This window comes from Bubalus bubalis, chromosome 5 (assembly GCF_019923935.1).
Source record: "Bubalus bubalis isolate 160015118507 breed Murrah chromosome 5, NDDB_SH_1, whole genome shotgun sequence".
Taxonomy (NCBI): Eukaryota; Metazoa; Chordata; class Mammalia; order Artiodactyla; family Bovidae; genus Bubalus; species Bubalus bubalis.
Genome location: NC_059161.1, coordinates 70,246,712 through 70,272,722, shown reverse-complemented (window position 1 = coordinate 70,272,722; position 26,011 = coordinate 70,246,712). Strand labels below are relative to the sequence as shown.

At 38.7% G+C, this 26,011-nt stretch overlaps 2 long non-coding RNA genes across 3 annotated transcripts in view; both read right to left on the bottom strand.

Annotated features, from left to right (window-relative positions):
• The window catches only part of LOC123333733, a 268,037-nt gene that overhangs the window by 199,413 nt on the left and 42,613 nt on the right, over positions 1-26,011 (bottom strand). The gene's annotated exons all lie outside the window — the stretch shown is intronic.
• LOC123333734 lies at positions 1,998-11,120 on the bottom strand. Its single transcript, XR_006551224.2, has 2 exons — positions 11,063-11,120; positions 1,998-2,180 (listed from the first exon to the last, which is right to left on the bottom strand). It is a non-coding gene; the product is annotated as an uncharacterized LOC123333734 (long non-coding RNA).

Sequence of the window (26,011 nt, the reverse complement as noted above, 5' to 3'; positions counted from 1 at the left end):
CCCAGTACTGGTGACCCATAATTGGGAAGGATCACAAAGGTCCAGTTATTTTTTCCTGAGGAGCAAGTGACTTGGGCTCCCTGTTCATGCACCATAGCCCTTAGACCCCAAAGAGGAGAGGCAAGCCCCCAGACACGTGCTCACCTCAAGACACAAGAAAAAGCTCAAGCACACAATCTAACCTTACACCTAAAAAAACTAGAAAAAGAACAAAGTCCAAAATTAACAGATGGAAATAAATATAATATTATAGCAGAAGTAAATGAAGTAGACAAAAAAAATCAATAAAATTATCCAACATGGGTAGACTTGCAAGGTAAGTCAAATGAGTCAAATGGAGAAAACTAAACACTTTGCTAATTTAATCAAACAAATGAACAAAATGGTCAAAGTAAAAACAAAGATAAACCAGAAGGGATGGTGTTTAGGTGAGACAAAATGCAAGGAAGGAGTCAATGTAATGGTGATGTGCGTTAATAAGACACGTGGAGGTGGTAACTGCAATGTACAGAGATGTTGATTCATGATATTGTGTACTTGAAATTTCTATAATAATGATATACAAATGACAGAATTGGAAGCAATAAGTGTAAAGAAGCAATCGAGAGGTACTGTTTTCCTTATCTAGAGTAGCTAAGATTTTTAAAAATTGATTTTATCAAGAAATGTAGATTTGGGTATCATATTTAAATTCAATGACAAGTAGTAAAAGGATTTGCATGAATTATTTGGTACTGAGATGAAGGGAGTTGAGATGTGAGAAAAATTTTCATTTTTCAGAGGAGACCCAGAAGAATCTGTCTAAAAATTATAATATAAGAAGGATAAGCTTGATAATTCTTTTTATGGTAGTATAAGACCAACAAAACAAGAATGGATAAAAATAAATGTGTTGAACTAGAGATTTAAGATAAGGCAATATAATTTTGAACTAAATATTTAAACTTTTATACATTTTTTTATTTTGCATATATTAATTTCTTGTTAGTTTACTCACTTCATAATGAAGTGTTAAATCAGGTTACTGGACCCAATTTCCAACGTGAGGGAATAGTTCCCCTGACACCAACAAATGAGACTTAGAACCCTGACTCAATTCTGACTCTATGTGGTAACAGTATCAGATTCCACAGGTTACAGATTCATTCCTTCAGAACTGCCCTTTTCACATTTCAGATGCTGGTAAAAAGCCTGAGCTGTTACCTGTACTTTTGACTGATCAGGCTATTTATTAGACTTTCCTAAGATCTCCTCTTTGGGTTTCATTAATTTAAATAGAGGAGAGTGAAAGAGTGGGCTTAAAATTCAACATTCAAAAAACTAAGATCATGGCATCCAGTCCCATCACTTTGTGGCAAACAGATGGGGATAAAAGGGAAGAGTTGACTCATTGGAAAAGACTCTGATGCTGGGAGGGATTGGGGGCAGGAGGAGAAGGGGACAACAAAGGATGAGATGGCTGGATGACATCACTGACTCGATGGACATGAGTTTAGGTGAACTCCCGAAGTTGGTGATGGACAGGGAGGCCTGGCATGCTGCAATTCACGGGGTCGCAAAGAGTCAGACACGACTGAGAGACTGAACTGAACTGAACTGAAAAGGGAAACTGGAAGATTTTATATTATTTGGGCTCTAAAATCACTGTGGATGGTGATTGCAGCCAGTAAACTAAAACACACTTGCTCCTTGGAAGAAAAGCTATGAAAATCCTGATGCTGAAACTGAAGCTCCAATACTTCGGCCACTTGATGCAAAAGGCCAACTCACTGGAAAAGACCCTGATGTTGGGAAGATTGAAGGCAGGAAGAGAGGGGGCAACAGAGGATGAGATGGTTGAATGACATCACTGACTCAATGGACATGAGTTTGAGCAACTCTGGGAGACAGTGAAGGACAGGGAAGCCTGGTGTGCTGCAGTCCATGGGATCACAAAGAGTCAGACACAACTTAGCAACTGAAAAACAACAATTTACAAATGACAACTCAGAGAAACATTTCACTTACTAAACACCCATTTATATAAAAGTATGTAACTCAGGAACAGTTGATGGCAAAAAATGCACAGCGAATAAAGTATGGAAAGTGAAGAACATCCATGACATCCAGGTGTGCCACTCTTCCAACATCTCCACATGATCAACCAGGAAGCTCTCCAAACCCTGTCCTTTTGAGTTTTTCTGCAAATTTCATTACATAGATATGACTGGTTAATTCATTGGGCATTGGTAATTGAGTCAACCTCCTGCTGCCCACCCCATCTCAGAATACAAGGGGTATGATTGAAAGCTAATTAATTAGTCAATTAATTATCTAGTTGGTTCTGCTGGCAAACAGCCTCATCTTTAGGTGGGATCCAAAAGTTACCTCATTAACATAATATCAGTTCAGTTCAGTCGCTCAGTAATATCTAGCTCTGCGTGACCCCATAGACGGCAGCTCACCAGGCTCCCCTGTCCCTGGGATTCTCCAGGCAAGAACACTGGAGTGGGTTGCCATTTCCTTCTCCAATGCATGAAAGTAAAAAGTGAAAGTGAAGTCTCTTCAGTCGTGAACAACTCTTAGTGATCCCATGGACTGCAGCCTACCAGGCTCCTCCGTCCCTAGGATTTTCCAGACAAGAGTACTGGAGTGGGGTGCCCAGGCTTCCCTATTCATCACCAACTCCTGGAGCTTGCTCAAACTCATGTCCATTGAGTAGGTGATGCCATCCAACCATCTCATCCTCTGTCATCCCCTTCTCCTCCTGCCCTCAGTCTTTCCCAGCATCAGGGTCTTTTCCAAGGAGTCAGTTCTTCACATCAGGTGGCCAAAGTATTGGTGTTTCAGCTTCACCATCAGTCCTTCCAGTGAATATTCAGGACTAATTTCCTTAAGGAGGGACTGGTTGGCTCTCCTTGCTGTCCAAGGGACTGTCAAGAATCTTTTCCAACACCACAGTTCAAAAGCATCAGCTTTCTTTATAGTCCAACTCTCACATCCATACATGACTATCAGAAAGACCATTGCTTTGACTAGATGGACATTTGTTGGCAAAATAACGTCTCTGCTTTTTAATATGTTGTCTAGTTTGTTCATAGATTTTCTTCCAAGAAACAAGCATCTTTTAATTTCATGGCTGCAGTCACCATCTGCAGTGATTTTGGAGCCCCCCAAAAATAAAGTCTGTCACTGTATTTAAAAAGAAATACTGTCACAATGGAAACAGTGACAGTGATAGTAACATAACGTAGGTGTCAGAAACGGAAAAGAAACAGGTATGCACTTATTATAAATCACAATATTAAAAAGCCATTCTAAGAAAATAAATTAAAACATATTAGAATTTGTTTAAGCAAAAGTTCTTTAGCAACAACTGTATTATAAAATGGAATTTGGTGTCAGATATATTTCAGTTTTTACTGTGTTAATTTCAAACTTGACATTTTTTCTGATGTCACCAAATAAATGTAAGAAAGAAGGAATATACATATATACATATATACATACATATATATACACATATACACACATACATATGTGTGTATATGTGTGTGTGTTAGTTGTTCAGTTATGTCTGACTCTGTGATCCCATGGACTATAGCCTGCCAGGCTCCTCTGTCCATAGAGCTCTCTAGGCAAGAATACTGGAGTGAGTAGCCATTCCCTTTTCCATGGGATCATCCCAACCCAGGGATTGAATCCAGGTCTCCTGCATGGCAGGCAGATTCTTTACCATCTGAGCAACCAGGAAAGCCCCATATATATGTGTATATATATACACATATATGTGTGTTTGTATATATGTGTGTGTTTGCATATCCTAAAATACAACACCATACATTCCACTGAATGAAACTGAAATCTGTCATTTGGATTTCACTTTGAATAATTATTGTGTTTATAAAACAGGAGACATTGAAAAATTATCTTATATTCTAAAATTGGTGACATAAGCTTAAAGACATAAATGTGTAATTAAACTAATGTGCTTTTGAAAAAGAATGTCTTCCTTTTCATATAAGAAATAGACTCTTACACTATTCCAGACAGCAGATTATTTTTGTTTTCTTACATTTAATTTCTTTGTTGGTGTTGTCCTCTGACACCTGTTCACTGAAATACAAAATAACTATCATTTATGAGGCTCCATAGTCAAGAATGGCACTCCACTCCAGTACTCTTGCCTGGAAAATCCCATGGATGGAGGAGCCTGGTAGGCTGCAGTCCATGGGGTCGCTAAAAGTCGGACACGACTGAGAGACTTCACTTTCACTTTTCACTTTCATGCATTGAGAAGGAAATGGTAACCCACTCCAGTGTTCTTGCCTGAAGAATCCCAGGGATGGGGAGCCTGGTGGGCTGCCATTTATGGGGTAGCACAGAGTCAGACACGACTGAAGTGACTTAGCAGCAGCAGCATCATAGTCAAGATAAAATGTGGTTGTTTTGCTTTTCATTAGAAATTTCCATAAAAGTGTCTCTTAAGACAATGAATTAATAGGCTTTCTCAATGTGATACTGTCCATTCAGGTTCAGAATTTATTTTTAACAGCTTCTTTCAAATGTAATGTCTAATTTATAAGTAAACTATTTTTATGAGCTTTCACTAAAACAGTAATAATCATCCTAAATAGAATAAAAATTTATAAAATTTGAGAGACATTAATTGTATAGAATGTTGAGGTTCCCTTCCCTTCTTGGTTTTTGGGCCTAATAACTAAATTGACATAAAACAGATTAACAGGAAAAAAAACATTTAATTTTTCAGGAATAGGAGCTCATAAAGTATGAAACTCAAAGGATTGACCAAAGCAGGCAGATGTTATTCCTCTTGCTAAATCACTTCAGTTGTGTCCAACTCTTTGTAACCCCATGGACTGTAGTCCACCAGGGTCTTCTGTCCGTGGGGATTCTCCAGGCAGGAATACTGGAGTGGGCGGCCATTTCCTTCTCCATTTATACCTCTTCGACATGTAAAAAACACATTTGTAAAGAAATGACAAAATGGGACATCCCCAGTGGTCCACTGGTTAAGAATCCACCCGCCAATGCAGGGGAGACAGGTTCAGTCCATAGTCCAGGAGATCCCAGATGCTGTGGGTAGCTAAGTCCCAAGCACCACAACTACCGACCCTGCGCTCTAGAGCCTGTGCTGTGCAAGGAGAGTAGCCACCCCCACAGAAACCCACGCATCGCAACTGGAGGGCAGCCCCTGCTCGCCCCAACTAGAGAGCACATCCATAGCAACGAAGACCCAGTGCAGCCAAAGATACAATTAAATGACTCTGCGGGACAGGGAGAGGGTGGGGAGATTTGGGAGAATGGCATTGAAACATGTATAATATCATGTATGAAATGAGTCGCCAGTCCAGGTTCGATGCACGATACTGAATGCTTGGGGCTGGTGCACTGGGACGACCCAGGGGGAGGGTGTGGGGAGGGGAGAGGGAGGGGGGTTCAGGATGGGGGGCACGGGTGTACCTGTGGCGGATTCATTTCGATGTTTGGCGGAGCTAATACAATATTGTAAAGTTTAAAAATAAAATTAAGTTAAAAAAAAAAAAAAGAAGAGTTGACAAAAAAGGGGGTTTGGATGCGGGATGAGAGATTAGTGAAGAAGTAACAAGAGAGGTGTCCATTCAGCTTCCTTGGCCCTGAGTTTCCTATCTCCGTCCACAAGGAGGATGTCATTTATCCTCCTGGGGCAGGCAGGGTAGCTTCATGTGGGAGATTGATGTCCTGCTTTCAGGAGGAAAAAGAAGGATCAAGGTGTCTTCATGTACCTGTTGTTACTTAAGTACCTTTAATTCAAAGTGATCAATACTTCAAGGTGGCATATTTTGGGGTGGTATATTTTGCTCTCCTTCAAAAAGGAAGACAGCATTTAGTGATTTTAGAAGCACAATAATTTACTCAAGCTGTCAGCCTTCACCTTTCACAGAGTGGTTCCATACCGACAACCAGTAAAAGAAACTGACAGCGTAGACCTGAGTGCCTCCTCCCCAAATGACACTTTGTGGTATCAAGAATTGCCATTTTTTCACATTCTTTACTATTTATTTGGCAAAGGAACACTATTATCTTTGCATGTTTTGTCTCATTGCTTCTGCACATTTAAGGCCACACTGAAATAGATAACTGCACATTATCTCAGTTCTTTTGGGAAAATGCTAATGAATTCTACTAATTCTTCAGGTTTTGCAGGCATATTGGGAAAAAGCTCAACTGTTATTTAATTAAAAAAAAACTTGTTAAGATTACATGGGCAATAAACAAAACTATTTATATAAAATAATAACTGCTCTAACAACAATAAATAGTATCTTTATCTTTGACATCTTCCCATTCAACTTTTGCCCAACCTTTCTAACTCTTTCTAAACACAGTCTTTCTAACTTGGTATTTTCTCTCCATTTACCTGTCCTGGCCTTGCCTTTCTTTTTCCTTTGCTTTGTTCTTCCTATTTCAAATCAGCTACCTTTCACCACAATCCAACTTTCTTTAATCCTATGTAAAGAAGGAGAGTGCAAACCCTCTCTCAATGCTACAATTGAACTCATGTTTTAATATATAAACTGTGATAAACTTTTGCTGTGGAAAGTCGTAGAATTGTGAAAACTGATGCCAATAAAATATATTAACCCCCACTTCAACTGTGCCTCAGTCTCATATGGCATTCCTTTTTTTTTTTCTTTTTTAGCTATGATCATTTCATGACTTCAATATATTTTCCAATCCTTATCAGGTTAATAAAGTTTCATACTCAATGACCATAACTCTTACTCCCAACAAATAACACTGCTCTTTGTATTTGTTCCATTTAGAAAATTAAAAACATCTACTATACAATGTATCTATTTATATTTCTATACCCAAGTTTGTCATCTGAAGCATCCCTGGATTAGTTTTTATTATACATTTATCCTTCATTCTATTGAGAGAAAACAAAATATGTTATCCCCAAACATATCACTTTGGCATATTAGTAATTTTGAATTAAAGGTACTTAAGAAATAGCCAATGCAAAAAGGATCTTCTGACTCTTCCTTGTGCCTCTGAAAGCAGGAAATAAGCTGCCCATGTTAAGGGTACTTTCCTTGCACCTGGAGAGTAGAAGGCATCCTTATCACAAGGAACCGAATTCAGGGCCATGAAAGCTGTATAAACAAATCAGGTTACTTCTTCACTAATTTACTACTCCCAGTCCAAATGTCTTTGTCTTGTCAATTCTTGACACCTTTATTATTTTGTTATCTAAAGGCATAAAAGCTGCTTTCTTTGGTCATTTCTTTGAGTCTCTTATTTTATGAGCTCCCATTTATACACAATTAGACTTGTTTTTCTTCTCTTAATCTCTCCTATGTCAATTTACTTATTAGGGCAGGAAAACAACCTAAAAAAGAAGAAGGGAAAATATTTCTCCCAAGAACTATCTTTTATCTTCTCTTACAGATTCCTAGTCTATCAAGTAGCCTTTGCGTATCATGGAATTTTAAACTTTTTGTTTATTTCCCTGTTTTTTTCCCCTAATGCCTGCAACTATACAGCCTCATCTTTCTATATTAGAAATAAATAAGCACAAAAAAACACAATGCAAATTAACATATGTTGACCTCATTCAGTATGTCTCCTATAACATCCTCATTCAAACAGACATGGTATATAATTTCCCCTTACTCGTGTCTAAAGTATCTTGCCACCATGATTCTGCTCCACTTGCCACTACTGAACTCAATGATGAATGCAATGAGTCTCCCTAAAATGCAAACTTTCTGCTGCATGTGACTGTGTTGTGAAATGTTTTGCTTGTTTTATCTTAACACTTATTATTCCTTTAGCTTTCCTGACCTAAGAGAGGAACACTGTCTCTACTTTTCTTTGGATTCTTTGGCTATTCTTGCCTCATTCCATGACCTCCATCCATCCCTTAAACATTTGCTGACCTCCAGGATTAATTTTTCTCTCCCCTTGATCTTACAGTGTTAAGCAATCTCTCTGCTTGATCTCAACCATGTTCATGCCTTAAGAAATGTGGAAGAGTCATTTTAACTGAAAATCTGATAAACTAGTTCTAAATCTAAATCAAATCTGTGTCAACTGTTTTTACATTGAAGAAGAAGTTGCAATGCCTTGGGACCAAAACACCCATTTGAGAACAAAGAGATTAATTGTGGCAGGTTTGGGTGGAACTTATAACTATGAGATATAATTCACATAATTATGTTTTATATGGGAAAAGGGAGATTATTCTGGGTGGGTCTGGCCTAATCAGGTGAGCTCTTGAAGGCTTCTCACAGAGAAAAAATCAGATAAGCTACTCCTACTGCAAGGAGATCAAACCAGTCAATCCTAAAGGAAATCAGTCCTGAATATTTTTTGAAAGGAGTGATGCTGAAGCTGAAGCTCTAATACTTTGGCCACCTGATGTGAAGAGCCAACTCATTAGAAAAGACCCTGATGCTGGAAAAGATTGAAGGCAGGAGAAGAAGGGGATGACAAAGGACGAGGTGGTTGGATGGCATCACCGACTCAATGGACATGAGTTTAAGCAAGCTCCAGGAGATGGTGAAGGACAGGGAAGCCTCATATGCTGAAGTCCATAGGGTTGCAAAGAGTCAGACACGACTAAGCAATTGACCAACAAGAACTTCCCTGAAGAATGGAACAGCTATGCTGCAAACTGTCTATGAAAGCACAGGGCAAGTAACTACAGGCGCATCTAGGAGGAGTCCCTGACTGGAAGCTGGGAAGAAACTGAGAGCCTCCGTCACATAACTGCAAAAAATTGAAGTTTTCCAACCACCTAAATTTGCCAGGTATAGGACCCAAGCCCTAGATGAGAACACAGCTTGTTCAATGTCTTGATATAAGTCTGAGACCTGAGGAGAGGTTCCAGCTAAGCCAAGCTCATACTCCTGGTTCCTGGAAACTGTAGGTTAATAAAATGTGTTTATCCAAGCTCCTACACTGCTAAAATGTTATTGTTGTTTAGTTGCTAAGTCATGTCTGAACTCTTTGTTGACCCCATGAATTGTAGCCAACCAGCCTCCTATGTCCATGGTTTTCCCAGGCAAGAATGCAGAAGTGTGTAGCCATTTCCTTCTCCAGGGGATCTTCCTGACCTAGGGATCGAACCCACTCCTCTAGCATTGGCAGGTGGATTCTTTACCACTGAGCTACCAGCGAAAACATTACAAAGCAATAAAAAAAATGAATACACCAATGAAATCGCTCTGCTCTCCTATTCCATTCAACCAGAATGCATCTCCTTCTCTAGTCTAGGGCAGTCTGTCCAGTAGAATTCGCTGTTGATGGAAACGTTCGGCATATGAGCCATAGAGGATAGTAGCAACGAAGCCACTCATGGCTATTGAGCCTTTAATATGTAGCCAGTAAGATTAAGAAACTGAATTTTAAATTTTGTCCCATTTTAATGAATTAAAATGTAAATAGCCACATATGGCTAACAGCTACTGGATAGAAGAGTTAAGCCATGGTGCTATTGTATTTATCCCCTTCCTTTCTCCACATGGTGAAAATGTACATTTTTTTTCTATCATCACTATTAGTATCAAAGAAGGGAGCTCCATCTTCAGAAACGTGGATGTCCAAAAACAGAGTTATCAGGAATGACAGCAAGAAAGGAAGGTTGACATCCCATACCTACTTCTCACAGAACAGCTCAGCTAATCTTGTTGGCCCATCTGAGTAGAGGAAGTAAACAGAACACGTGATGTTATAACAGACACATGGAGCATCAGTAAAGCACAGACATTCCTGCATTTTGGCCTACCAAGAAGTTCTCTGTGGCTCCAGGGGAAGGCTGCTATAACTCAAGTGTATGTTTGAAACCCTACACAACAGGACTTTTTAGCAAAGATGCCAAGGAACATGAGGCTGAAGTGTGTACCAGCAGCACACACATCATCTGGCAGGAACACCATGGTTTTGCTCTAAATTGGATGATGGCATTCAGAGTGAACTGTTCTGGGATCAGTATCAAATGCTTTTAACTAGGAGGCAGAGCCCACAGAGCACAGCAAATGCCGGAATTGACAGCACAAAAGTGGGCATTCATGTTAGCCTGGAGAAGGCACTGTTTCCTCTTTTATGTGGTCTGGGTAGTGTTGCTGCATTTATCTGTGCTCATGACCACATGAGGGGTCTTGTTTGGGCCTCACTCCATCACAGTCACAGAATGGCCTCGTGTGATATTGGTGTTCAGCGAAATGATTCTGTTCTGTAGCACACTGTGACCTCAAGGTCAACTCTCAGCTGACAACTGAGGGGCGATGTCTTTTCTTTGTCAAAGGCAATAATTTGATCAAAATAAGGCCATTTTGCATTTGTACATCACTGATTTCAGATGGACCAATAAACTATGTTATAATAATACATATTTTAAATTTCTGGACAGGCCACTCACCCAAAATTTCTGGACAGGCCACTCACCCAAAATTCTGACTCATCCATACAGCTGTGTCCTTCAAACCTTTAGTCAGTCACCATACTGCCCTTTGAAATCAGCATGGCCAAAAATGTTCTCAAGATCCATGCCTCAAACCAGTTTCTTTTTCTGAATTAGCTATCTCTGCCACAATTACCCAATTCATGTTAAGCAAGAATCCCAGGCTATCAATACATTTATAATAAAATGCCCTCAGCCAATCAAATCACTTACCAGGTGCAACCAACTCTATATCCTGTGGACTCTGGAATCTGTCACACTTCTTTAGGAGTACTCTTTATTCCATGTTTATGAATAAGAAGAACTAATATCATCAAGATATATCAGTTATTCCCAATTTGATTTACAGATTAAATGCAATTCCAAACAAAATTCAAGCAAGTAACTGTGTGGATATTGATAAACTGATTTTAAAGGCTATGTGTAGAGGCAAAAGACCAAGAATAGCCAACATAATATTGAAAGAGAACAAAGTTAGAGGACTGATGCTACCCATCATGAAGCTACCGTCATCAAGGCAGTGTGGTAAAAGTATTGATGAAAGAACAGACACATAGTTCAATGAAATATAACTCAGTATGATACTCAAATGATACAATTAAACTTACTTACAGAGTCCCTTGGACTGCAAGGAGATCCAACCAGTCCATTCTAAAGGAGATCAGTCCTGGGTGTTCATTGGAAGAACTGAAGCTAAAGCTGAAACTCCAGTACTTTGGCCACCTCATGCGAAGAGTTGACTCATTGGAAAAGACTCTGATGCTGGGAGGGATTGGGGGCAGGAAGAGAAGGGGACAACAGACGATGAGATGGCTGGATGGCATCACCGACTCAATGGACATGAGTTTGGGTGAATTCGGGGAGTTGGTGATGGAAAGGGAGGCCTGGCGTGCTGCAATTCATGGGGTCTCAAAGAGTCAGACACGACTGAGTGACTGAACTGAACTGAACTAAACTGAAACTTACTTACAAAACAGAAAGAGACTTACAGACTTAGAGAATAAACTTACAGTTGCCGGTGGTGGGTGGGGAGGGAAAGTTAGGGAGTTTTGAGACGGACGTGATGCACACTGCCATATTTAAAATGGATAACAAGCAAGGACCTACTGTATAGCACATGGAACTCTGCTCAATGTTCTGTGGCAGCCAGGATGGGAGGAAAGTTTGGCAGAGAAAAATTTCAGTTCAGTTCAATCATTCAGTCATGTCTGACCCCTTGAGACCCCATGAATTGCAGCATGCCAAGCCTCCCTGTCCATCACCAACTCCTGGCATTTACTCAAACTCATGTCCATGAGCCTGTGATGCCCTCCAACCATCTTATCCTCTGTCGTCCCCTTTTCCTCCTGCCTTCAATCTTTCCCAGCACCAGGATCTTTCCCTGTGACTCAGTTCTTTGCATCAGGTGGCTAAACTATTGGAGTTTCAGCTTCAGCATCACTCCCTCCAATGAACATTCAGGGTTGATTTTCTTTAGGATGGACTGGTTTGATCTCCTTGCTTTCCAAGGGACTCTCAAGAGTCTTCTCCAACGTCACAGTTCTAAAGCATCAATTCTTCAATGCTCAGCCTTCTTTATGGTCCAACTCTCACATCCGTACATGACTACTGGAAAAACCATAGTTTTGACTAGACAGACCTTTGTCAGCAAAGTGATGTCTGCTTTTGAATACACTGTCTAGGTTGGTCATAATTTTTATTCCAAGGAGCATGTGTCTTTTAATTTCAAGGCTACAGTCACCATCCTCAGTGATTTTGGAGCCCAAGAAAATAGTCTGTCACTGTTTCCTTATGTATTTGCCATGAAGTGATGGGATCAGATGTCATGATCTTAATTTTTTAAATGCTTAGTTTTAAGTCAGCTTTTTCACTCTCCTCTTTCACTTCCATCAAGCAGCTCTTTAGTTCCTCTTTGTTTTTTGCCATTAAATGGTGTCATCTGCATATGTGATACCCCAATACAAAAAACAATAGTTTAAAAAATATAGTCAACTGATCACTGACAAAGGACCAAGGGCAACAAGGGCAATACAGTGGAGCAGAGGTAGTTTTGTCAATAAATTGTGCTAAAACAACTGGACATCCATATGCAAAAAAGAAAAGACTCTAGATCCTGAGGTTATACTTTCAATTAACTACAAATATATAGATACCTAACTGTAAAATGCAAACATTGGCTGACAGTCTTGGCACAACTATTTTAGAATCCATAGCCATTTAGATCATTCCCACCTAGTCTTCAGACCCTTTGCTCTTCACTCTTAAGTTAGTCCTACATCACGGTCTGAAGACTTTCCCCTTTCTCTGGATCTTTTCCCATTTCTCCATCATGGGCATTTTTCTAGGAAGGAAAAAAACAAACAAAAAAAAACCTTGCACATTTGTTCCCCTCTTGGTGTTGCTTTACCAAGAATCTGGACTAAAACTAGAGATGTAAATTCTGTCTTCATAAGTTTGTCCTTCACATTATAATGAGATAATATATAAACTGATTAACACTGTGCCTAGAATGTATAGGACACACTAAAATGCAGGCATTAAGAATCACTGCAGTTATAGTAACGCTAACTTGTCTTGGCTGAAATCTATTTCTAGGACTTTCCATCAAACTCCTTCTGTCTTTTAACAGCTTCCAGTGTGATCTTCTAAATGGCCAATTTACCCATATAACACAGTGGTTTAGAAGCCTTCCGCAACTTTCCATTTCTATGTTGGAGGCAATTGTGACACAGGATTTGGATTTTTGCCTGATATTTGACATCAGAATAAAAACAAGCTCTATCAGTGCATGGTCTGTACAAACCATGATTTTTAAGGTGCCATAAATACACCTTATTTTATAAAGTGGTCCCACATTCTGCAATTCTCTGATCAGCACCAAACTGTAGCTCTTCTCACCACACGCTTTTCCTAGACTCTGTAACATTATGTAAGCACATCTTCTTGTTAAATAAGCTCTACTCAGCCTCTTAAGCCACTTTTTTTTTTTTTTCAAGTTTTCTCCATAAGGAAACTTCTTAATCATCAGTACCCACCCCTGAGAACAAGCCATATCACATCTCATCTCCAGCATTGCATTCAGGGCTTTGTATTCTTTCCTTTTTGGTTATATATCCCGCTTTTTTAAAAATTAAATATCAAATACTTTAGGTTAGATATTTATTGTATTCATCATATATCTTTGCATCTTTCTTGCCAGCCAGGGAGTCTTGGCATAGAGTGTGGAAGCTTAATACATTCATGTTAAAGGAAAGAAGGAACTAATGAATAAATCTAAACTTAAGGCTTTTTCTGGTACAGTAAATAAAAGTTTCAGAATCCTTTACTTTTTGCTTAAATGCCTGTCTTAAGTAGAAAGGCACTTATTTTGCATTTATACAATTTAATAAAAATATAAATTTTAAATGGTTTTAGAATATCAAAGCATAAATTATACAATTCTTATTTGAGATGAAACAAAATTAGAACACACCTTCTGCTTTTGAAAAAAAAACTTTGTACTTTCCCAGTAAATAATGTGTCTTAGTAATCTAATACCATAGCATCTTTTGAGAATTTCAAAATTTTCATTTTATTCTTGATTGAACTCATCTCTTTATACATGTCTTTCTACCTTTGAGTTTAATTTTCTTTGCAAGAGTATGAATATATAACAAAGTACCACCAGAACAAGCCATATTTTTATTTTTATAATGGCATTTTTCTTTTGGGTCTAGGGTTTTCATACCAAAGTTCACAGGATAGCATGTTTCTATTAAAACAAATGTTTCTCCGAATGAAGATATGTTGGCTCACATTGGGTTTACTTAGTCTTAATGGGAGTTACTGATAATCAAATATAACTATTTTTAATTCACATAAATATTTACTTCATAGTTAATATTTTCATAGAAACATGTTCTTAGAAGAGTTGCCAAATGAGATAAAAAAATTATGATGGATTCTGGCAAAATAAGAGACTATATCTGTACTCTGTGACATCTAATTATATCCAGGAAATATGAAGATTATTTGGGGCTCTGATTAGTGTTCTTAATTAAAAGGTATCACTAGAAGAAATAATGTACTACAATGTATGAATTTAAGAACATACATAATGCCAGTAAAAATAGCTATAAATATTATTTGTGAATATGCCTTATTTTCTAAGTATATAATACTTCAGTGTTCTATCTTTGTTCTATCATTACTTTAGTTCCTATGAATGATATATTTGTACTAATACATTGGTGTACATACTGTATTCAGTTTATGTTCCGAGTAAAAGAACTTGGTTTGGAAGACAGTATTGTTTAGAGGGAAAGAATTGCAGTTTCTGGACTATATATTAGAGAAAAAAAAAATTCATCCCTAGAGATCACAAGGGCTTCTCTGGTGGCTCAGACAGTAAAGAATCTGCCTGCAATGTGGGAGACCTGGGTTCATTTCCTGGGTTGGGAAGATACCCTGGAGAAGAGAATAGCTACCCACTCTGGTATTCTGGCCTAGAGAATTCCATGAACAGAGGAGACTGGCAGGTAAGCTACATGGGATCACAAAGAGTTTGACACGACTAAGACGCTTACTTCTTGGAAGGAAAGTTATGACCAACCTAAATAGCATGTTCAAAAGCAGAGACATTACTTTGCCAACAAAGGTTCATCTAGTCAAGGCTATGGTTTTTTCCAGTGGTCATGTATGGATGTGAGAGTTGGACTGTGAAGAAAGCTGAGTGCCGAAGAATTGATGCTTTTGAACTGTGGTGTTGGAGAAGACTCTTGAGAGTCCCTTGGGCTGCAAGGAGATCCAACCAATCCATCCTAAAGGACATCAGTCCTGGGTATTCATGGAAGGACTGATGCTTAAGCTGAAACTCCAGTACTTTGGCCACTTCATGTGAAGAGTGGACTCATTGGAAAAGACCCTGATGCTGGGAGGGACTGGGGGCAGGAGGAAAAGGGGATGACAGAGGATGAGATGGCTAGATGGCATCACTGACTTGATGGACTTGAGTTTTAGTGAACTCTGGAAGTTGGTGATGGACAGGGAGGCCTGGTGTGCTGTGGTTCATGGGGTCACAAAGAGTCGGACATGACTGAGCAACTGAACTGAACTGAACTGAAGTGACTTTTACTGAAGGCACAAAAATTTATCCTGTGTATGTTATTTCAAAAGCAAAAGGGAAAACTACCTGAGGCTACACAAATTACTTTTTGAGCTTTTTTATATAGCCAATAATTATATATTTGTCTACAAAAGTACAATAACCATAATGAAAATTCAAATATCCAAAATATCATTTGTATATTAATAACCTATAAAAATGAATTTATTGCCTTTCTTTCCAATATATTTTCCTAAAATTTAATTTTCATTGCAAAATTTCTAAAACAGCAAAAACTCTATTTGCAGTTTATAGAGTTTTTGACAGTTTTGATTAGGTTATTCTTTTTTCTCTTAAATTACAATTTTTGCACATAATAAACATTATTAACTATAAAACTTCTAATATAATGCATTACTTTTCTTTTAATGTCTTTTCAACTATCCAAAACTCTGATGTGTAAAGAGTAGAGATTTCAAATAAGCTATTCTGTAAGAATATATTTTTAATGTTTTCATAACCTAACACTCAGGTAAGTACTGAACAGTAAGCTTATGGACTTTTCATTAAACCTATGATCAAAGTTATTTTGTAAGAATAAAACATGTGTTTATAATTTGTTGTTATTTAGTTGCTAAGTTGTGTTTGATTCATGCTATGCTAAACGCTAAGTGGCTTCAGTCGTGTCTGACTCTTTGTGACCCATGGACTATATAGCCCACCAGGCTCCTTTGTCCATGGGATTCTTCAGGCAAGAATACTGGAGTGGTTTGCCATGCCCTCTTCCAGGGGATCTTCCTGACCCAGGGATCGAACCCACACCTCTTAAGTCTCTTGCATTGACAGGCAGATTCTTTATCACTAGCACCACCTGGGAAGCCTATATATATATATAATAACATATATAAACATATATATATATATAACATATATATAATAGATAACATATATAAAGTATATATAATTATACATATATATAAAACAAAAAGATTTCAGTCCCTGGTGGCTCAGATGGTAAAGAATCTGCCTATAATGTGGGAGACCCAGATTCAATCCCTGTGTCGGGAGGCTCCCCTGGAGAAGGGAATGGCAACCCACTCTAGTTTTCTGCCTGGAGAATTCCATGGACAGAGGAGCTTGTCAGGCTACAGTCCATGGGGTCACAAAGAGTCATACATGGCTAAGCAACTAACACTTTTGTATAACAATATAGCTAGACCAATTTGTTTTTGTTGTTGTTGTTGTTGTTATTGACAGTTACATACAATTCAAATAAACTTTCTTTTGATAACAAACTAGGATACAAACTAGCTGTCAGAAAGAGACAGCTGAAAAAGTAAGAATCAGAGAAGAGATAAGGAGCGATTGATGGCTTTCTGAAACTAGGAGAGACAAAACTGTGGTTAACAGGCTGCCAGAAAATATGTTGATGTCTTGGTAATCTTCCTACTTAGGCTTTGAGTTTGGACTCCAACAAGCAGTATTAGAACTACAGGTTAACCAAAATCAGACATATTCATAAAGGAAGTCAACCTAGCTTTGAATCATTTCAGTCTTTATAGCTGGTTAAGGTAATCCAACTTTATCAGAATGAAAATTAAATTATTTTAAGGAAGCTGATACCATTCCATGCTCCCATTTCTTTATAAAGTTAAGAAGATAAGCATGTACGTATGAAATTAGATAAATTATCAGACAAATACAAGAGGAAAAACAGGGAAAAAATAGATCCATAGAGAATCCAAATAATGAAGTGTTCAAATATTGACTTTAAATAGCTATATTCACCATGAGTAAGTGTGTGCATACTCAGTTGCTTCAGTTATGTTCGACTTTGTACAACCCCACGGACCATAGCCTACCAGGCTCCTCTTTCTGTAGGATTCTCCAGGCAAGAATACTGGAGTAGTTTGCCATGCCTCTTCCAGGGGACCTTCCTCACCCAGGGATCGAAGACTCCACTCGTCTCTTACATCTGCATTGGGAGGAGGGTTCTTTACCACTAGCACAAACTGGGAATCCCCTATTTACTATAAAAGGCAGTATTATAATTTTGGTCAAGAAATAAAAGGCGAACCAATGTGAATCAAAAGATAAATGCAAATTATAGAACTGAAAAATACAACAGAATGAATGGCTCAATAGGTACATTTAACAGCCATCTAGACTCATCTGAATAAAACTGTGAAACTGAAAATGAAGTGGAAGATAATAATAGTATAGTATTATACTATGGAATACTATACTATATTATTATATTATATATTTTATAATACTATATATTATACTATTACTATGCTAATATTATACTATAGAATAACTATAGTAAAATACAGAGAGACAAAAATGATATAAAAATATGAAAACGAGAGTAAGAGATCTAAGGAATAGACTACAAACAAACATCTTTCAGTTCAGTTCAGTTGCTCAGTCGTGTCTGACTCTTTAAAAGGGTTATATTGCCAGACAGAAAAGAATGAAATGTAAACAAGCAATCTTTGAAAGACGTCTTGCAATTTTCTAAAACTGATATAAGTAATCAAACAACAACATAAAACCTTATCACTATTTTGTAAATCGCTATCTCGAAATTTATAGTCAATATTAACTAAACAACAACCACAAATATTTGACTTCTGGGCCCTTCTTAATTAGACCCTGTTATGATGCGAAGGTAATGCAAAATGCAGCCACGGCTCATGGCTCATAGAATGAACTGTGGAGAGCTTTAGAACTGAACTACACAACAGGCAAAGATTGGTGGCCTATCAGGGTACCTATTTTGCACATCTATTTTAATTTAATTTATTCCCTATTCTTCTTTGTGAAAAGAACATGTGGTCTTTTCTCTTCCTTTTGACCTTGCAAATTATCCAAATTAGCCTGTGGGCTGAAGTGGGTCTGACTCTGACAGAACACATCTTAATACTGAGGACATGTGAGAAGCCTGAGAGGAACTTTAATGAAAGGGACAGAGGAACACTCCGTACCTGGTTTCAATTTGACTGCTGGCACAAGTTATAGCAGTTTTAAACAAAACACATATACCTTCTAGGGTCGGCAGTCTGCCCCAGTTGAACTGTTCTGAGGGTCTCAGGAGACTAGCATCAGGGTGTCAGTCTGCCGCATCCTCACCTGAAACTGGGCAAAGATGTGCTTCTACGTCTATTCAGGTTGTGAGCAGAATTCATTTCTGTGGTTGGAGGACTGAGGCTCCGCTGGCTTGGACCAGAGATCCAAGTGCTGCTATCAAGTCGGTGCCACGTGGCCCGCTCCATCTCAGCAATGGAAAATGTCCATGTATCGAAACCCTCTGACTCTTAAAATCTCTGACTTCCCTTCTTAGAACCAGCAGGAGAACCTCCTTTGCTTTTAAACAACTTGTTAAAATTAATTTAAACAAGTCCATAATATCTTCTGAAGTCAACCATGGCATATAACATTATCAGATCACAGGAATAATATGATGTCAACCTCCTTTTCAATCCCCAGGATGGTGTGGAACCTTGGGGAGCCTCTTAAAATTCTGCCTGCCACAGTGCAGAAATGATTTTACTAATAATGTCCTTATAACTGAATTGAGAGACGTCTGTCCAAATATTCTTTTTTATTTATTTATGTGTTTGTCTGTACCAGGTGTTAACTGCAGCATGTGAGTTGTGGCATGTGGGTTATAGTTCTCTGCCCAGGGATCAACCTGGGCCCTCTGTATTGGAAGTACAGAGTTCGCCACTGGACCACTAGGTAAGTGCCTTGTCTGAAGACACTGAAAAGAGCATCTAAAACAGTGATTTAATCTGTAATGTAGCACCACACAGGGGCCTCAGTGCTCACCATTTGGCCCAGAAAGCAAAGGCCTAAAGGCAAGACTATTTGAAATCCATCATATAGGAATTTTACCTTCTAGGTGATAATCTAATTACTCTTTCTTAGATAACAAATGATAAATGGCAAAATCTAACAAAAAGCAATGGCTTTTTTCCAACATACGCAAGTAGCCCTAGGTTCACTGAAAATACTGGGATAAAAGACGCCAGAGAAAAGGATGGCTGTTCATGTCCTAATGACCTAAACAGCAACATAAAGCAAAGCTGATTTAAATTCACAGGCTGTGGGGGAGGACACTAACATACCCATGTGCGTATGTGCTAAGTCACTTCAGTAGTGTCCAGCTCTTTGCAACCCTACGGACTGTAGCCTGCCAGGATCTTCTGTCCACCGAGTTTCCCAGGTAAGAATACTAGAGTGGTCACCATGGCCTCCTTCAGGGGATCTTCCTGACATGGGGATTGAACCCACGTCTCTTATATCTTCTGCATTGGTAGGCAGGTTTTTCACTAGTGCCACCTGCGAAGCCCCTCTAACCATGGCTACCACATGGAACTTTCACAGGATGGTGAACTAGTGTGACTGAGTGCCTTTCTCTTTCCAAATACAGGTTGAGTTAAAGGGTAGAATTAAAAAACAAAACAAAAACAGAAAATTCTAATTAAAAAGACATTTTCTTCAGAAAACATTACATCAGAAGGCTTATAACTGTAAGTCCCATAAAACTACATTTCAGACCTCTGTTTTTCTTTCTGACTTTAACCAATTTTATATTGTTGGAAATCTTTCTGAAGGGGAGGTGTGGTATACACCTTGCAGACTAATGGTGCTTAAAGCCAATAATATTAAATTTTCTCTATATATACAAATCATCATTGTTATTTATCTAAACTTATAGCAAGTCTTATTATGCTTTAAACACGTGCTTATAATTTTTACAACCATCCTTATTGCATGAGTGCCTGGGTTGCTAAAAGTGTTGCCTTTGTACAATAATATTTAGACTTCTCTTGAAAAATGAAAGCATGCTAGTCCATTTCCATCCATGCAGATATACAGTGCCTTGAGAATAAGATATGCAAGTTCATTCAAATGGTTAAGACAGATTAAAACAATCATTCTCATACAATGGGAAAAAAAAAAACACAAAAAACCAAAAACGATTTTTATAACACCTCAAGCTCTCCAAGACTGGTTATCATTTTTCTGAAGTGCAGCCTGTGGGCTAAGTTTTCATCTTATTTATTGTACATTGGGTCCAATAGACAATATACTGATATCACTTGTCTCATCCTATCACACTAAGCATTGCTCTGTATAGAATCTACACATAAGAATTTTTGTTATAATGACTAACTGAAATCTCAGTTTTAATAGAATCGTAAGTGACACCTGGTGTGTGTTGGTGGTTATCAAGTATAGTACTCTGTAGAAACGTGTTTTAGAAGTTTAGAGAAAAAAAATTGTTAAATGACATGCAAGAAAATATTTCACCAATTTCCTAATTATTTAAATTACAATCTTTGAAGCTAGATTTCAAACAGCATAATCATCAGATGTTTTATGCATGGCTATTGAATGTTATGAGATACGCTGGAATACATAATCATAAAAGTTTAAGACATGTTATAGCAAATTCAGTACACACTAAGATATAGAAAATCACAAAATATTTTATGTATTGTGAAAGCACCTCAATAAATTATCACAATTGTTTATGAGAAACCAAAAGACCTCCAAAAAGAGGGTCTCTTGTTGACAGGGAAGCAATAGCTGAATTTTGTTAAACAAATTCAAAAAAATAAAAAGTGAAACAATATATAAAAAGGATTTAATAACCAAAAAAGGGAAGAGTTCAATAGCTTGTTGATGCCCCTGTCTTTGGTATTATTTAACAAAGCCAAGTGCTGCCTCAAGATATAAAACATGATTAAAAAAAAAAAAAGGAACACCAGGTCAAGGCTAATATTTTTTTAGAAAAGTTAAGAGATATGATAACACACGAAATTATATACTTGTGTCAGGAAAATCTGAAAGATAAAAGTGAAATACCTATAAAATAATTATTTCTAAGCCTCCAGCTACCTTAAAAGTTTGTTCAACAGAAAAAGATAGAATCCAATACTTACTGTCAAATAATTAAGTATAAATATTTGGATAAACATGGTTTTCAATTATTAAAATAAATACATTAAAGTGCTCAGTTCAGTTCAGTCGCTCATTCGTGTGTGACTCTTTGCAAACCCATGAATTGCAGCACGCCAGGCCTCCCTGTCCATCACCAACTCTCGGAGTTCACTCAAACTCATGTCCATCAAGTCGGTGATGCCATCCAGTCATCTCATCCTCTGTTCTCTCGTCCCCTCCTGCCCCCAATCCCTCCCAGCATCAGGGTCTTTTCCAATGAGTCAACTCTTCGCATGAGGTGGCCAAAGATTTGGAGTTTCAGCTTTAGCATCAGTCTTTCCAATACACCCAGGACTGATCTCCTTTAGGATGGACTGGTTGGATCTTCTTGCAGTCCAAGGGACTCTCAAGAGTCTTCTCCAACACCACAGTTCAAAAGCATCAATTCTTTGGCGCTCAGCCTTCTTCACAGTCCAACTCTCACATCCATACATGACCACAGGAAAAACCATAGCCTTGACTAGATGGACCTTTGTTGGCAAATAATGTCTCTATTTTTCAATATGCTAGCTAGGTTGGTCATAACTTTGCTTCCAAGGAGTAAGCGTCTTTTAATTTCATGGCTGCAGTCACCATCTGCAGTGATTTTGGAGCCCCCAAAAATAAAGTCTGACACTGTTTCCACTGTTTCCCCATCTATTTCCCATGAAGTGATGGGACCAGATGCCATGATCTTCGTTTTCTGAATGTTGAGCTTTAAGCCAACTTTTTCACTCTCCACTTTCATTTTCATCAAAGGCTTTTTTTTAGTTCCTCTTCACTTTCTGTCATAAGGGTAATATCATCTGCATATCTGAGGTTATTGATATTTCTCCTGGCAGTCTTGATTCCAGCTTGTGCTTCTTCCAGCCCAGCGTTTCTCATGATATACTCTGCATAGAAGTTAAATAAGCAGGGTGACAATATACAGCCTTGACATACTCCTTTTCCTATTTGGAACCAGTCTGTTGTTCCATGTCCAGTTCTAACTGTTGCTTCCTGACCTGCATACAGATATCTCAAGAGGCAGGTCAGGTGGTCTGGTATTCCCATCTCTTGAAGAATTTTCCACAGTTCATTGTGATCCACACAGTCAAAGGCTTTGGCATAGTCAATAAAGCAGAATTTCTGGAACTCTCTTGATTTTTCTATGATCCAGTGGATGTTGGCAATTTGATCTCTGGTTCCTCTGCCTTTTCTAAAACCAGCTTAAAAATCAGGCAGTTCACAGTTCACGTACTGCTGAAGCCTGGCTTGGAGAATTTTGAGCATTACTTTACTAGCATGTGAGATAAGTACAATTGTGCAATAGTTTGAGCATTCTTTGGCATTGCCTTTATTTAGGATTGCAATGAAAACTGACCTTTCCCTGTGGCCACTGCTGAGTTTTCCAAATTTGCTGGCATACTGAGTACAGCACTTTCCCAGCATCATCTTTCAGGATTTGAAACAGGTCAACTGGAATTCCATCACCTCCACTAACTTTGTTTGTAGTGATGCTTTCTAAGGCCCACTTAACTTCACATTCCAGGATGTCTGGCTCTAGATGAGTGATCACACCATCATGATTATCTAGGTCATGAAGATCTTTTTTGTACAGTTCTTCTGTGTATTCTTGCCACCTCTTCTTAATATCTTCTGCTTCTATTAGGTCCATACCATTTCTGTCCTTTATCAAGCCCATCTTTGCATGAAATGTTCCCTTGGTATCTCTAATTTTCTTGAAGAGATCTCTAGTCTTTCCCATTCTGTTGTTTTCCTCTATTTCTTTGCATTGATCACTGAGGTAGGCTTTCTTATCTCTTCTTGCTATTCTTTGGAACTCTGCATTCAGATGCTTATGTTTTTCCTTTTCTCCTTTGCTTTTCGCCTCTCCTTTTCACAGCTATTTGGAAGTCCTCCCTAGACAGCCATTTTGCTTTTCTGCGTTTCTTTCCCTTGGGGATGGTCTTGATCCCTGTATCCTGTACAATGTCACAAACCTCATTCCATAGTTCATCAGGCACTCTATCTATCAGATCTATTTCTCACTTCCACTGTATAATCATAAGGGATTTGATTTAGGTCATACCTGAATGTTTTAGTAGTTTTCCCTACTTTCTCAATTTAAGTCTGAATTTGGCAATAAGGAGTTCATGATCTGAGCCACAGTCAGCTCCAGGTCTTCTTAAATCTTAACTATGAGTTATATTTTTCATCGTTGTTGTTTAGTCTCTAAATTGGGTCTGACTCAGCCAGGATCCTAAATCCATGGGATTACCCTTGCAAGAATACTGGAGCCGGCTGCCAGTTCCTTCTCCAGGGGATATTCTGGACCCAGGGATCGAATCCATAGCTCCTTCTTGGCAGGCAGATTCTTTACAACAGAGTCACTTGGGAAGCCCATGAGTTATATTCACATTAGTATACCTAGAAAACCTACTGGGCTAAATTTCTAAAACAAAACAGACAATGCTGTCCATTTAATTCTAAATTTTCATTAAAGTATTTTAAAAATGACCAGAACTTTTGAAATGGTACCTCCTAAATGGCCCCTTAGTCTAGTCAAAGTCAGACTCAATAGATTTTACTGCTTTTTAATTGCCTAACTTGAGAATATCTATTCTTCTGTGAACATAGGACAGCAGAAGAATAACATGAACTTTGTAGCCAACCCAGTTCTCCAAGGAGGAGTGAAAAGTGACAGTAGCTCAGTTGTGTCCGAGTCTTTTGGACCCATGTACTATACGTCCATAGAGTTCTCCAGGCCAGAATACTGGACTGGGTAGCCTTTCCCTTCTCCAGGGGATCTTCCCAACCCAGGGATCAACCCCAGGTCTCCTGCATTGCAGGAGTATTCTTTACCAGCTGAGCCACAAGTTCAGTTCAGTTCAGTTGCTCAGTTCAGTTCATGACTCTTTGTGACCCCATGAACCACAGTACACCAGGCCTCCCTGTCCATCACCAACTCCCGGAGTTCACCCAAACCCATGCCCATCGAGTTGGTGGGGCCATCCAACCATCTCATCCTCTGTCATCCCCTTCTCCTCCTGCCCTCAATCTTTCCCAGAATCAGGGTCTTTTCCAGTGACTCAGCTCTTCACTTCAGGTGGCCAAAGTACTGGAGTTTCAGCTTCAACATCAGTCCTTCCAATGAACACTCAGGACTGATCTCCTTTAGGATGGACTTGTTGGATCTCCTTTCAGTCCAAGGGACTCTCAAGAGTCTTCTCCAACACCACAGTTCAAAAGCATCAATTCTTCAGTGCTCAGCTTTCCTTATAGTCCAAATGTCACATCCATACATGACCACTGGAAAAACCATAGCCTTGACTAGACAGACCTTAGTTGGCAAAGTAATGTCTCTGCTTTTGAATATGCTGTCTAGGTTGGTCATAACTTTCCTTTCAAGGAGTAAATGTCTTTTAATTTCACAGCTGCAATCACCATCTGCAGTGATTCTGGAGGCCAGAAAAATAAAGTCAGCCACTGTTTCCACTGTTTCCCCATCTATTAGCCATGAAGTGATAGGACCGGATGCCATGATCTTCATTTTCTCAATGTTGAGTTTTAAGCCAACTTTTTCACTCTCCTCTTTCACCTTCATCAAGAGGCTCTTTAGTTCTTCTTCACTTTCTGCCACAAGGTAATCCCAATAATACTGGAGTGGGTAGCCTATCCCTTCTCCAGCAGATCTTCCTGATCCAGGAATCAAATCTGGATCTTCTGCATTGCAGGAGGCCAAGTCATATCAGAACTGTAAGTTCTAGGATAAAACTGTTTTTAAAATTTTCATCCTCATGTATTTACAGTTTGAAAGACCATTCTGACATGCAGAATGGCCTTAGCTGAAAGAAAGACATTTGTAGTCTAACATCATTATACTTTAGAAGCTGCTCAGCATCCTGATTTTTGTGTGTGTATTTAAAATGACAACAGTCTAGAAATGCATTTTCCTGAAAGAGCCATAGATTTTTAAAGGACTCTAAACTTTTTGTCAGTCAATACTGACAACTCATAGTTAACTAAGAGTATAAGGTAAGTCACTTCAGTCCTGTCCGACTCTGTGCGACCCCATAGACGGCAGCCCACCAGGCTCCCCCGTCCCTGGGATTCTCCAGGCAAGAACACTGGAGTGGGTTGCCATTTCTTTCTCCAATGCATGAAAGTGAAAAGTGAAAGTGAAGTCACTCAGACGTGTCCAACTCTTAGCGACTCCATGGACTGCAGCCTACCAGGCTTCTCCATCCATGGAATTTTCCAGGCAAGAGTACTGGAGTAGGCTGCCATTGCCTTCTCCGAACTAAGAGTATACACAAACCTAAAGTTTTTCAAAAAATGTTAAGAATTTAGTAGGAAATCAATGACCTACATTGTACCCTTGATTATAAAGTCCTGACTTTTTTTGATCATCCCTCTTCATAAAAGGGAAACTTTACTCACAATGCACTTCCACCTCAATCAGAGTGAAGAGAATAATTATCACCTAATAATCACACATTATT